Genomic DNA, 16,659 nt, shown 5'->3' with positions numbered 1-16,659 from the left:
TGAAGTGTGGTGTCAGCACAGATGCTGCACTCAAATTAATTGTCCTCAGTCAATGGAGGGGGGAACCGTTCTATACTAAAGCAATTTTTTTTATTTTTTCAAACTGCCAGAGTGCCCCTTTTGAGGGGAGCTGGTTTTCTCCCGCATTACAAACAACCTTTTGTCACATTTTGTTTTCCTGTGGAGGCAAATAAATACCCAGTTGATGGCACCCAAGTAATTTTTTCTTTTTACATCATTAATATATATGAGGTACAATATGATATTCAATAGAGAATTGACTCTATTATAATAAATACGAAATCTGCAGAAATTAAAACATATTTAAGCGTATTTTACGACTGGCAATGTCAGGTGCTATCTTTACTGGTACTCAATAATCAATAAGGTATTGGACTTTCATTGTTCTGTAGAGCTGAATAAACATGTTACATTAAATAAAAACACTAAAAAAGTATTCAGTTAGGTAGAAAAAATAACTTATCTTGCCTTTGATAACATTTATTTGTCATATATTTGTTTTTTGACAACTTTTTCGATTCTATCGTTATTTTCATGGCAAGTGCTCCGCTGAGCTCCAATCTATGGTCCCCTCTCGCGAGACTTTCACAAGAAACACCCGTCTAGCAGAAAACACTATCACTAATTTCCCCCACTCTTTATCTGTGCCTAAACCTAAATGTAGATTCCATGAAGAAAGCTTCTTTCTTAGAACTGCACGCTTGTGGAATTGTCTTCCGTTTTCCTGCTTTCCGGCTGACTACAATATGGTTGTCTTCAAGTCTAACGTAAACAAGTTCTTGATGAATCGTTCCATATAAGTTAACAAATTTACCGAATTTCCATTATTAACGATTACTATATTGTCCAATTTCTACTGTACACTCTTTAACCCTTATCCTCGAGTGGTGTCAAGGCCTTGATAAGTGGTGATGCCTATGTAAAATAAAGAAACACTAGAAATACCTCCAATGGTCCCCACCTTGCCAATCTTTCACAAAAACACTCTTCTAGCTAAAACCACTATCAATAATTACCCCACTCTCTATCAGTGCCCAAACCTAAATGTGGATTCCATAAACAAGGCTTTTTTTTACAATACTGTTGTATTCAAGTCCAACGTAAACAAGTTCTTATTGAAACGTTCCCTTAAATAATCAAATAATACCAGATTCCCCCTACTACCAGTTAATGCGCTATTGTCCCCAAAACTACCGTACACACATAAACTTTTATCTTCGAGTAGCGTCCAGGCCTTGATAAGTGGTGAATTGCTTGTATAAAACTAGACACTATCTCACTAAGAGGCCGTTATCCAATCTCAAGAGACAATGGATACCCCCTGTAAATGTGTCTGCATAAGCTGTCTATTCTGAAGCAAGAGTTGATCAATATGCTATCATCAATCTTCTGGATCAGGATTGCTTTAGTTCACTTGGAAGAAGTCCAGAACGACTGGAAGTAATGACGGATTGGGCAGAAAGATCTCTCACATACAGCAATGGCTCAACGCTGTTTACAATCGGTGATATAATTAGTACCAGTGTTTCAGCATGATTGTGTTATATAAATTCACACTGCAACCAACAAGGAGGACTTCATGGAGATCAGGCACTCCTGTGGCACGATCTTCGTGGGTTTTATCCCGAAGTCTGACGGACCAAATGATACTACCAAGAACAATAAGAAAAACTGTTCCATTAAGAAGACTCTATGCCTTATAAGAGTGAGATAAGCTTAATTCTAGAGGATAAAGATGCTTAATAGAATGATTATGAATTCCATCATCTGACCTCCTCAGCTTTACATCATCATTTCATGCAATCATTTAAAAGCTTTTCAACTCTACTCATTTTCAAAAAAAAAAAAAAAAATCTAAATTTCTGTTTCGGTTTTCTCACTAGAACCACATCAACTATTTTAATACTTTGGTTAGTTTTGTTTTTATGAATAAACGAACATATTTGACAGAAGATATCAAGCATCTTTATAAATATAAAGATTATAATTTTGAAATAAAAGCGTTCTTCCTTTTTATAAGACTTGCTTTTTGCTGGAATATATCTCCGTATATATATCTATGAATCTCTCTCTCTCTCCCTCTCTCTCTCTCTCTCATCCTCCTCTGTATATATATATATATATATATATATATATATATATATATATATATATATATATATATATATATATATATATATATATATATATATGCAAAAATACTTTGCAAGGATGCGATATAGGTCCCATTTGATTGGGGGAAGACTTCTCTTTGGGCGAACTGGACTCCGAAAAAAAAAACAATCTTCATTATTTCATCTGTTTTTAAGACTTTCCAATCAGATGATATGCATCGTCACTCTGGACTTATTTTGGAATCCATTCTCTCTCAAGAACTATTTTGCAATTCGAATCAACTTGAGAGAATTTTCATGCGAGCTGAAATATTATGTGCGGTTTATATATATATATATATATATATATATATATATCCAACATTTTTCACTTTTTTATTTGGCAATTTATAAGTACAAATGACTTAAATAGCAAATTCTAGCATTGCTACAAATATGATTTGCTGATTTCTTTATGTCCTCTGATGAGAAGAATAACACGAATAGCATTCTTTGAAACTCAGCGGAATAAGGATATTATTTTTTTGAGTATTCAGTCGAACAATAAATTTTGATTGTAAAGTTCAACTTACAGTTTTAATATTCTTTCTCTCACATGCGAATAAACCGAAACTTTTACCTGCTGGAGGAGCCGTTTGCATAAAAAATAAATATTTGGATTTTGCAATGTAACTATACTGGTATTCTTTTATATATGGTGTGTTGTTATATTTTACATAGAGTGGACTTCTAAGCAAAACGGATTGGTATACACAAAGAGTGAAATATAATTGAAAAAAAAACATTTTACCAAAATAAAACACACACACACGCACACACACACACACACACACACACACACACACACACACACATATATATATATATATATATACACATATATTGTATGTGTGTGTGCATTAAAACTTATATGCTCTGGTGTTATATCTTGAAAAACATGCCAGTTAAATGAATACACCGGTTCCTGTCAGATGACCGAAGTTAAGCAACGTTGAGCCTGGCTATTACCAGATGATGGGGGACCATTTGGGAATTCAGACACTGTATGTGCTTTTCGCTTATCTCGGCATTGTTTCCAGTCGTTCTGAACCTCATTTTGCAACTGGTATTCAACAATGTCGATTCAGGGGAGGTGAAGTTTGAGATTGCGCAACTCTTGCCACAAAAATTTTACGCACAAGCACTCTCACCGTGGGTATTCATAGTCTGTCAAGACTGAAAGAAGCCTTTATATATATATATATATATATATATATATATATATATATATATATATAAATATTCCAGGTTACGGAATATTAATACAGTATATATATATATATATATATATATATATATATATATATATATATATATATATATATATATATATATATACTGTATGAATTTTTGCTCTGCTTTTATGAGAAAAAGAACATATTCCTGATGCTGGATTCGACAAAAAGATCTTGTAACAGAAGATATCAGTCATATTACAACATTTCTATTGATTGCTACATTGGCTAATATCAATATTTACTGAATGTTTTATTCAGGTGGGCCTAAATAAGATATAAACTGGTTTTGAATATATTATGGGATGACTTTTCTGATAGTTGCAATCGAAAGAGAGATATGAATAATTAAGAACCAACACGAGCGGAACAACGCCTTTAACATGGGAAGAAATGTAAAAGAAACTTGGTTCCACCATATCATTACAAAAGTAAATACGGTAAAAAAAAGCAAATGAAAGATAAAATGATTAAAAAAATAGGAAAATAAATAAAACAAACAAGAGAAAAGGGAAAGAAAGAAAGGCAGAAAAGTAGAAAAAGGAATAAGGCTAACAAGTAATAAAAAAAAAAGAAAAAGAAAAACCTTAGCTATGAAATTTCGCGTCTTGTATCCTTTAGAAAATCATTTCAATATAGAAGTGAAATGGAAATCAGAGAGCTGTTTGAGAGGGTAGCAGTTACTATCTCTTAGGGAGTAAAATGTGTTTTTAAGATGTTCTAACATTGATTGAGATTGTCAGACTGACTTCCTCATCTTGGTTGTTAGAGTCACAACGTTTCGGCACGTTTTGCCCTCCAGCCTTCATCAGGTGTTTTGTATCGAACTGGGGAACCGTTTTTTAGGAGTCACAAACCCAACTCTTTATTATTATTACGGGGGTACCGTGTTCGGACTCCAGCTAGGCTCTGGGACATACTTGCTGATTCTCTGTTTTGAATGTTACTTTTCACTGCCTTCGTTCAGGATTGAACTCAGCACCTTTGGGTACCTGTAAACTTTGATACAACGGTTCCCCAGTTCGATACAAAACACCTGATGAAGGCCGGAGGGCAAAAAAGCCGAAACGTTGTGACTCTAACAACCAAGATGAGGAAGTCAGTCCGACAATCTCAATCAATGTTAGAACATCTCATCTAAAAAATACAGACAATTACAATGTTCTAACATGTATTAAAATGGTTAAGGCATGTGTTTATATAAAAATTGTCTCTCTCTATATGGAACTCACACCCTTGACGTTAGTCTGTCTGTCTTTTTGTTCTTTTCCGTCTTCGTCTATATACTTTGCAGCACTAACCATACGAATAAACTATCCAATTGAAAGGGACTTGTGTCGAGCTCTGGTGCAAATCGATAAATAAATACAGAATGAGATAACTACAAAGTGGCTTTGATTACAGCTACAAATTTGTCCTCAGTACAGCAGGATAACTCCGCAAATGCCTGCACAGCGATCGACAAGGAAATTATATACTAGTATGATTTGAATTAATTAAAGTGATTTGAATTCTAAATTTTTAATGAATATTAATTATGAACAAATGGTTATTATGCAAATGTTTTACCAGGGATATCATTCAATGTGTTTTCAAATTTTTAGATGAGGATTGATAATTCGCATTAATTAGATTATTCAGATTACAGTTCTCATCGTGAGTGTTATTTTCACAACGTTTCGGTCGATGCAATCTCCGACCTTCTTCAGGTCTATCTTGTCAAACTCGGGAATCTTTCTATAGAAATTGACAATCTGCACGGAATTTCAAACGGAACCCTTTATTGTCTCCATCGAGATAGCATGTTCTCGTTCTGTCAGCCATACGGGGTAAAAGTCTTATGTAATTAAAATTTCAACACAGTTTTGATCTTTTCCGTCCACGGTTTTTGTACTTAACTTAAATAGTTCGTCGCAACTGTCCGTATTTCTGCAAACTCACCCTCCCCGTTTTCTTCACGGCTCCTTTTATGTGTCTGGTATAGTCTCATTTGCATATAGACGGGGAGAGTCTGCGTTATTCACACGTGATCGTCAACTGCGAGTCGCCATTTTGTCTTTTTGGTCAAACAACTGAACCCAACAAAGCACACACACACACACACATTCGCACAAATACACACATACACATACACACACCCACACACACATTTTCTCTACAAATTCAGAATTGTATTGCTTGTATCGCTCACACTTGAAATTGAATTTCAACTTCCAGAAGATGCAACTTATAACTTAATTTACAAACTACCTTATCCGTTACGCCACGTGTGCATCATGGAGATGTACTAAAAAGCGTTCACTGTTAAAATATGGCTTGAAAAAGTAATCAGGAGTGATGAACCCCAGACCTGAATCGACAATGTAAAAGTGGTGCAATTGATAACATTCTAAATATCTAATAGTTCGGTCAATAAAGCGAAAGATCTTTCTTCGACCTATATATCTGCATAAAGAATCATTAAGCGTCTTTATCTATTCGTTCTCAGACACTGCCAGACCAGGAAGAATATAGAGAAACAGCCAAGCGTTTTATAGTTTCCAAATCTATGAATAAACAAATCAGAAATATATGCCCTATTAAACAGGCTGCGACCTGCTGTGAAAAATCTAACATTGTCTGAATATATAAGCGAGTGAATACCATACATATTAATGACTTTTATTGCAAGCGTAGACGAATGAATACTCATAAAATCAATGCGGGGCAACATTGGTAGCTGGAAAATTTAAACAAGCAAATAACAAAAGGTACACGTTTCTATTTTTCTTGTCTGTTTTCATTTTACTTCAACAAGTTCTCAGAAATTAAGGGGCTGCTTTTTTGATATAAGAGCCAAGTACGTCCTAAGATGGAGTACTGTTGCCATATCTGGACAGGAGGTGCTCAGTACACGGTGGTCACCACTTATCAAGGCCCGGAAGCCACTCAAGGATAAGGGTTATTGCAAGTACAGAACGTTAGTGTGGAGATTTAATGAAGTGTTTACTTAAGGGGGCGGTTCATTAGGAATTTGTTTACGTTGGACTTGAAGACATCCAGGTTGTAGTCAGGTGGGAAGCAGGCAGACGGAACAGAGTTCCACAGGCGTGCAGTTCTACGAAAGAAGCCTTGTTCATGGAATCTACGTTTTGATTTAGGCACAGATAAAGAGTGGGGGAAATTTTTTACAGTGGATTCAGCTAGACGGGTGTTTTTCGGGAAAGATTGGCGAGAGGGGACCAGAGATTGGAGTTCCGACGAGCACCTGCCATAGAACTAACGATAAAACAAGGATAGGCTCGCAACGTCTCTTCTGTGGAAAAGAGGTTGCAGGGGAGAGAAAAGGGTATCTCCACTAAGTCACGAAGTCTATTTTGTACTCTGTCAAGGCAGGATAGGCTGTTTTTAACAGCTCCTGCCCAGATATGGCAGAAATATTCCATCCTTGGACGTACTTGGCTTTTATCCTGCCTTGACAGAGTTCAAAACCGACTTTGTAATCTACTGGATGATTCTCTTTTCCCTTCTCTGCAACCCCTTTCTCAAAGAAGAGACGTTGCGAGCTTGTCTCTGCTCTATCATTATTTTCATGGTAAGTGTTCGACTGAACTCCACTCTATGGTACCCCGTTTCCAATAAAAAATGTTCCCACTCTTTATCGGTGCCAAAACCTAAACGTGGAGCTCAAAAAAAAAATAATACAATAGAACCCCGGGATGTGGTTGTCCTAGGATATGTTGTTTTCAAGTTACGATGTGGAATACGATGTGGAATACGATGTGTTTGCGGACCCTGGTTACGGTATTTACCTCGCCTTACGGTATTATTTATAATGTTATTCGATTATATACATGTGCCTTATATATTGCACTGTATTTTGTTACTAATTTTTTATACCGTATCCCAGGGTTCTACTGTATATCTTCTCATAGTCGCTTAATATTACTGGATTCCAGGAGAATAATTCCTCATGTCTGATGGATTATCCAGCTTCTGACTTAGGGTAACATCATTTGGAGAAGGGCCACCATTCCTCATAAAAATCAATACAAGAACTAATAAAGTATAAGCTAAGTATGTATTATTATCATTTACTATCTATATAAATAAAACAATAGATGTATGTATGTGTGTGTGTCTGTGTGAAAACATGTAACCGATAAACTCTTAAACTACTGGTCACATAACACCGAAATTAACAGAAAATAGTAATCATACACCAAGGATGGTTTATAACAAGTAAAATCTTTGTTTGGATGGATGAATGACGCATACAGAAATATGTCGGCAAGTTAAAATCCACTATGTTCATTTTAACTTGTCAACATAGTTCTATTACTTTTGCGCATGCGCATATTCATTCATAGCTTGAAGTGGTTTTATTTAAAATCTTTCTTGTCTATCTATCGCTATTTCAAACGGTAGGGAACGTAGCTGGAGTGCTAAATGTTTTAATTTCGATTCTAATTGATGGCACCTAAGTCATTTTTTTTTTAAACTTTTGATATCAGTCATTTCTTTTGATATCCGTACTATATCTTAGGTACAATGTAATATTTAAAAGAGAATTCACTCTGTAATAATAAATACGAAATCTGCATGAATTAAAATATATTTAAGCGTATATTTTACGACTGGACAGCGGCGGGTGGCCCTTGCTAGATGTTATATAAAACGGTCATGTTTTGATGGATGTAACACTGACGAGTTGTAAAACAGTGAAACAGTTTGTAGATGATTGCATATGATCTATTTCATGAATGGTAATTAAAATCGCCAAATACTACTAGCAATGACGCAAAGTTCTTCTGAAAATGGAAAGTAGTATTCCTTGTGGTTAACAGTGTGTTTATAAACATTAAAAATTAACTACTGCTTCGTGCCTAACGCATAAATGGTTAGAATTAAAGCGAGTGAAAAATAGACTTCCTGTTTACTTTCGGCAATCTTGAACTCCCTCTTCTCTACATTTGCCTTTTAGTCCTTGCATTGTATGACCAATGTTTATGACAAAGGAGGAACAATTGCTGTTTTCTAGTTTAGAATAATATAACATATTCTGCTTGCTTGTTTTTGACCTTGAAGCAATATTTTTTCAAACCTCTTATATCAAATGGCTTAATGTCTGGCCTTGAGCGGTTTCATAAATGGTCGAGCTTCGACTGAGTTTGCATGTGGCTGATTACATATAGTTCCCTTCACGGACTCGGCATTTTTCTATTCATCTAATATCACACTTCCATTGTCTAAGGAACAGACGTTAATTTTTTATATTCATCAAGCTCACTCTCCATTTATGAGATTCCAGCAAGTCCAATGTTTCCAAATTCAGCTGTATGGTCTTGTCTAATCGCTTGCTTCCAAATTTGACCGGTCCACCTTCCTGTAATTCAAGAAAAGTCTGCAACGGTTTGTTCAGTAGAATGAACCTTTAACGTGATCATTTCAGTGTAACTGTCTGTACCCATGTTCCAATTCTCCATACAATAGGATTTTTGGGATACGATTGTTTTCCATTCTGGACACATAGACAGTCATTCGCAGTAGGGTGGTGATGAATATGCTGTCCATGTTGTCTCTGTTGAGTACTTCGACATTTGATATAAAATAGTTACATTTAATTTAATCGCATCCCAAGTATCCTATTGTATGGAGAATTGTAAAATGGGTACAGAAAGATTGGTGGGAAGAAACTTCGCTACAAGGTTGTGATAAAGCGCCACCTAAAGGCAATGAATATAAACATAAAAAATTGGAAAAGATAGCAGCAGGGCGAACTTGCAGGCGCAGTAGTCTTCACAAAGGAAAAGCAGAAATAGAAACAAAAGCTAAAGGCCAGGTCTGAAAGAAAAACATAACCAAAGGCACAGGCCTAGTATAATAACTACTCGTGCACTACTTATGGGGAAACTGTTCACACTGAGCATGGAGTGCTACAACACCGCATCGTGACCCTGACTATTAATCCTCAGCTATGAAAGATTGTATAGTGGTGGTGGTGATGATGATGATGATGATGATAATGATGATTGTCATGATGATGATGGTGATGGCGATGCTGCTGCTGCTGCTGATGATGATGATAATGATGATGCTGGTTATGATGATGATGATGATGATGATGATGATGGTCATGATGATGATGATGATGATGATGATGATGATGATGATGATGATGGTGGTGGTGGTGGTGGTGGTGGTGGTGGTGGTGGTGGTGATGATGATGATGATGATTATGATGATGCTGCTGCTGCTGCTGCTGCTGATGATGATGATGATGATGGACAGTGTAACTGATTCGTCCTTAGGGTAAACTCTATGCTGTGCAAATGTAATGCTTTCATAATTTTTATTTCAGCATTAATCTATCATTGCACTGCAGTCGAATGAGAGGGGATTTGGCGAGGATCCCATATTCACTGCCGGATGATATGACTTCTGGAGCGTCATATTATGTTGGAGATGTAGAGATTGACAGCTATGTTATCGGAAGAAACGGTGCAAGGAATTTCAGTTATGCCGTTTTCAAATTTGTAGAAATGTAGGAAGTGAAATCGTCAACTGCTATCAGCGATAATGCAAAACACTTCGTAAAGTCGAATAAAACCTTCTTTGGTGGTTGAAAATTTTTATTAACATTGAAATTTTCCTTACTCGTAGCAAGAATGAGTTAATAAACAAAAGACAGATTTAAAAAAAAAAATTGTTGGCTCTGTTGAGTACTTCAACATTTGATATAAAATCGTTCCATTTAATTTAATCACATGCCAAATATCCTATTGCATGTAGAATTGGAAAATGGGTCCAGAAAAATCAGTGGACAGAAACTCTGTTACAAGGATGTGATAAAAGACGTCCCTTTAGATGAGAATATTCAACACTGAAAATATTAAGAAAACTAAGCTTTTCTGTGTAAATATTCGTCTTTGTTATTAATATTTTGAGGATTATAATGGCTGCCACTGATCTAAGGTTGGATGACTAATGTTTTGAAGAAGATGAGAACAAAGTGCAGGTTCTGCCACCCAGAAGTAGACAGTGTGCTAAGGTTCTGATTGGGAACAGCTTCTGTACAATGCGACACAAGTGTGTAAGTCTCTTCACTAAACTATCTGTAAAAAGTTGAATACCGAATGTAACAAAGTCCTGAGAACATGTTTACCAGAAACAACAGTTGAAAATAAGTTATACACCATCCACTATGTCTATGCAATTCCTATAGTTATGTAACGAGAAAACGAGATGATTAAATCTGACATGGTGATATGGGGTAATAAAGAGAAAGAAGCAACCTTAGAAGTTAGTGTCCTTAATGATGCTGGGTGGAACAAAGCTGCGAGGGAAAAGATAACGAAATACCAAAGTCTTATGTACGAGATAAAAAGAAACTGGAATCTAAGGAAGATATCCATCATTCTTGTAATTATACGGGCAAAAAATGAAAAATAATTTTAAAAAACTACCTAGCAATGATACCCAGTCATCCAAGTGCAATACAGATACAAATTATTACATCTACAGAGACGGTTATAATCTTAAGAAATCTGATATAGAGATATGAAACAAGAAGGAAAAAGAAGCGAACCTAACAAAAGTTAGTGTTCTTAATGCTAATGTGTAAAGCATATAGCTCAGAGGGTTGAACAAAGCTAAGAGGGCAAATATAACCAAATTACAAGATCTTACGTAAAACATGTAGAGAAATTGGTATCATAGAAGATCTCTATCATTCGATTAATTCCGAAAGCAACCATACTCATGAAAAAGAATGAAAAAAAAATTACCTGATGAATATACCTTTTGCACCAAGTGCAAGGGAGAAAAATACTTGCACTTAAGGGGGCAATTAGAATCTTAGAAAGATCTTTTGGTTGGAATGTATAAGATAGCAGGTGAATGCCTGGCATCCGTTAGCTCAGCTTGAACAAAATAATAAAATATCCAATTTAATATCAATGACATCATTTTACACTGAAAGGCCCTGAAACGGTGTATATTTTTTACCTGATGATCCGACATTATCTGCAGGGGGAAATGAGATACCCCACAAGTGAAAACAACTGAAAAACAAGATTATATGCCAGTGACATTCACTTTAATTGTGTCGAACATTCGGAAGTTTCATGGGAATATCATGTTCACAAGCGATCTCCAATCGTATGTATATTCCAATTATGGCAAAAGACGACGTTATGTTCATTGCAGTTAGTGTTGACGTCCTTTTACATACAGCGCCTGGTATTTCCAAACGGACACCCATCTGATACTTACCAGTCTCAACGTTGCTTAAATTCAGTAATTTAATGAGAACCGGTGTGCCAACATGAGTATACTGTTTAATTATGCCGATTATTTATAAGTCTATAATTAGAATAACTAAGAAGGGAAGGTCTTTAAACGGTCCGTATTCTCTTCTGATGATTCGACATCAATTGAAAGCCGAAATGAAATACTTCACAAGTAAAAACACCCAATAAACATGATTATATACAAGCCTACAAGATAAATTGTTTTGTTTTTCTAAAACACAATATGTTCTGTTATTCGCTTGCTGCATAGCGAATTTCTACTACGGCTCCGTAACCAATTTCATACTTTAAGAAGAAAATACCTTGTTTTTAAAAGAACGGTGTAAAAAGTATTCGTCTTTATATACACATTGCTAATATTTGGTTTAATGTTTATTCGAACACACTAAAAACTAATGCACAATAAAAAATATCGACATGAGCAAAATATTGACATGAACAAAATATTTACACAAAGCAAACTAAACTAAGATATTTCTGCGATATTTAATTCACTTAAATATTTATCTTAGATTTGATAATTACTCGGTTTAATGTATGTTCTTATACGTCTAATGCTTAAGAAATGTTTCTATCAGTCGCTAAAAAGTCAATATTTGTTTCTACTCTTTTCGTCTCAAATGAGAGAGAGAGAGAAAGAAAGAGAGAGAGTATTGAAAAACTATATATCTATGAAAGTGAAATTGTCTGTGTTTTCCATTCAAAAAACATGTCAGATCTTTTACCTACCTTTTTAAACGACAACAGAATTAAACCAGAGATTAACTATACAAAAACTTTAACAATAAAATAACTGAATTCATTGTATATTCACTTTTTTACCAGGACCTTGATGAATGGAGATGAAAAAACAGGTTTCACTATTTTCTGGGCGGACGAAAGCCTTGACACAGGACCAATTCTTTTGCAGAGACACACCTACATCTCGAAAAACGACACTCTGGAAACACTTTACAACCGATTCCTTTTCACAGAAGATTTGACATAAGGTTATTGAGATTTGAAAAATCTTTTTAATCGGTTAAGTGGGATCGTAGAAAGTGCATGTTGACTGACATGCGAGCCACTAATTTTTGATAGCTGTTCAAGAGCTCATCGACTTCTTTCCCGTGTTCTGCACTTCGGTTATTTCCTAGAAATTTTCTTATCGCTGACTTAAGTGACAACCAAACAGACAGCTCAGCTGCATTCAATGCATTGTCAAACATTGAGTCTTTCATAAGTTCCCTTATCTGAGACCCATCAAAGATGTCAGTCTAAAACTTATCCAGGCTGACCCGAGGAAACTTCTGCTGAAGAAAAATAAATCCCATCCCGTCCTTGTCCATTGCCTTCACAATGTTTTTCATCAGTCCCAGTTTGATATGTAAAGGTGGGAGTAAGACTTTGTTTGGTTCATCAAGAGAACGAGCCTAAACATTGTGTGAATCAGGTTCCAAACGTTGGCGTGGTGCCCATTCTTGTCTGACAAAATATTGATCATGAGCCTGACTATCCCACAAACACAAAAAAGCATGGATACTTTGTGTACCCACCCTGTAGTCCCGAAACCGATCCAACTACCTTAAGATCTCCACAGATAAATCAACCATGGTCAGTGTAGTCCAGAGCAGACAGTAGCTGATCCATATTTTCATGAGTTTTTTTCATTTGCATCGAATGACCGATTGGAATTGAAGAGTATTTATTTCCGTTGTGAAGGGGGACTGCCTTGTGACTTCTATTGGAAGAGTCTCCATTCAGTAGCAACATAGTCCAATCTCATTGATTGAACCAAACCAGCTATGTTACATTGAATTAATGGCGAGTCCTTCTGGGTTGTGAAGAGCTGTCAAAATTCTCTTTCCCGCTCTCGGCACTAAAATAATGTTGTCTTAGGTGCTAACAAATTTTTCCCATAAAGATGAGAACCCAGAAGTTGTGTTGATTCCTTTGATAAATTTAAATCCCGTGTCAGGTCATTGAAATCTGCTTGTGTTAGAGGCACTGGCCGGTCATTTTCTTTTGGCATGTATTCTCTTTCCCTTGCCCTGTCTAGTGCGTTATCAGATTCCGATTCAGAGCCAAATTCCATTGCAACATCTGGCTCGGGAACAGGCAGGTCTGGACCATGAGGGACTGGTCGTATGGCAGACGGAACATTAAGATACTGAATACAATGCTTGTCCTTGTGGTTGGCTCGTTTAATAATAGTTATGCAGAAATAGCAGACTGACACATGATCTTTAACCTCTCAAAACCATTGGAACAGCGAATGGCATATTCTTCCGTTTTTATTTCTCCAATCACGCAAGTTCTCAACACATGTTTTGCAGCCATCATTGGGTGCAAATGGCTAGTCCCGGTCCTCAAGCTTAACTCCAAAGTAAGCATTATATACCTTCTTCACAATCAGTTATATTTACTAAAAAATTATAAATACATCAAGCCTCAAAGGAACAGGAAAATAAATGAAAACAACAATAATTTCCCCTGACGACAATCAGGCCCGATAGAAAACGCTTAAGAAATATATGGCCGACCAACAACTTCTGGGAGCCATTCTACATAATAAGCCTGCCGAAATTAAACAGACCGCTCAACAAATAGAAAAGATATCCAATAAGATCGGAAAAAACGAAAAACTCTGTAGTGCTCAATCAAACGTGTCTAAACAATGACCTGCTGCCAAAATATACATATATATATATATATATATATGTGTGTGTGTGTGTGTGTGTGTGTCTTTACATAAGCAGTAGTTTGTTGCTACACAGTCTAAATTAGAATTCCGTTTTCGAAAATAAGGGTTGTTGCCTAATGAGGTCTCTAGTTAGTAAATACTAGTAGACCGAAACATGCTCATGACTGTGTAGCAACAAACTACTGCTTATGTAAAGACAAATGTAACCGGCTCTATTTCTGTATTGAGCACTCTTGTATGAACCTCGTTATATTTCACTGGTTACCCTACCTTTGGAAAATAGCAACCTCAAATTATATATATATATATATATATATATATATACATGCACTGATGATCCCCGAAAGGATGAAACACTAGTGTCTGTAGGTATTTAATAATTATTATAGTAAATAATAATAATAATAATAATAATAATAATAATAATAATAATAATAATATATATATATATATATATATATTACTTCTTCTATGTATTTCAATATCTGTTATTTACTCCATCCTCTACCCCTATTTTCTATGTTTTACTTTTTCATGTTTAATATCCCGATTCCTTTAATTTCTACTGCTATATATTTTTAATTATATATATATATATATATATATATATATATATATATATATATATATATATATATATGACTGTGTGTGTGTTTATTTTTATATTTTTGCATTTCTAATCTAAATTTATGAACTGAACTTAAAATTTTTTATTTTTGCACTTTTATCAAATGTTTAAAGCTTCTTTATATATACGCATTAGATATTAATTTACTATTCATTTATGGGTCTTTGTTCACAATGATTACGAATTTCCTATTACTTTTATAAATGTTGACTTTTGAAGTTCCCTGATTTTGAAGGCTTACATAGAAAGTCCATTAAAATTAATATTTTCCCATGAACTTGCATTGGATATTCATTGAACATATTTTCCTGGTAGTATCGGCTCGATATGTTCTCGAACAATATATTTTATACTAAGTTCGGAAATATGCACAACACAATATATAATGAATTATCACGAGTCACATAAAAAGAAAGAGAGAAACAAGCTGTTCCAGTTTATATCAAATCAAATGTTCGAGAGGTTTTTCGGATAACAGAAAAATGGTCGGAATAAGTCTTTTGAATATAAAGTAGCATAATTTTTAATTACTGTCTCATTCATTATTCATTTCCATACAAGGAAGCTTTTTTCTTTCAAATTGTAAAACACAAAGAAAATGAAAATTCATACGCAAAAATGTCCCTTTCGTGAGAAATTGCTTGGGATTGGCAATTTAACTATAGAAAATTTAACTATATAATTGAACTATATAAAAAAACAAGCTTTGATTATATTCTGAAGAATTTATGCCATTGGAAATATTATTTAAAACTTAATATTTATTATATATTTTATTTCCACGCCTTCTAAAATTGTATACTATTCCAGCCTCTGTTTAACATTGACTTAATTTATATTTTCTTTTACGTTCTAATTTTTTTCTTTCTCTCCCTCTCTCTCTCTCTCTCTCTCTCACACACACACACACACACACACATATATATATATATATAAATATATTTATATATATATATATGTATATATATATATACTAGCAAAAGTACTCGTCGTTGACTGGGTTCAAAAACAGCCTACAGAAAATGGCTCTGATTTATGAAAGTATGATAGGTTATGAAAAGGAAGGGTTGTAAAGTGATAGCTTCGAATTCGGGGCTATCAAAACCAAAACAAAATATGGTCAAAGTAAAAATAAAGTAGATAAACCCCATAATTTATTATAACATACATGTTCACTCTGAAACACTTATCTCAATATTCTGTGGATCTATATTACAAAACCTTGTTAAACTTTGTGACATATTTCTATTCTATGGAGGTCAGGCGCGAATAAACACCCCATAATTTTTATTATACCATATTTCTTCAAACGTAAACATAATTATCAAAGTATACTTACGCAGATAGATATGAAAAGTCTTTATGAAACTTTGTGCCTGTTTCCTTTTTATGGAGGCCAGGCACGAACGCAGACCCCACAATTTCATTATACCATCCCTATTTAAGTTAAAACATACTTATCAAAGTATTATTATGTACATCTATATCAAAAACACTTGTAAACGTTCTTTTTTTTAACTTTTAAATTTTTTATTTCCATACTTTGTGGACCAGGCGCGAACGCAGACCCCACAATTTTAACGAATCATCATTATGCCACATCAAACATACCCATTTCTGTGTCTCGATGCATCTTCTATCATTATAT

The sequence above is a fragment of the Euprymna scolopes genome, chromosome 17 (assembly GCF_053919585.1).
Source record: "Euprymna scolopes isolate OS-2025 chromosome 17, ASM5391958v1, whole genome shotgun sequence".
NCBI lineage: Eukaryota > Metazoa > Mollusca > Cephalopoda > Sepiida > Sepiolidae > Euprymna > Euprymna scolopes.
The sequence above is the reverse complement of the archived record's forward strand: the minus strand, read 5'-3'. Positions refer to the sequence as shown.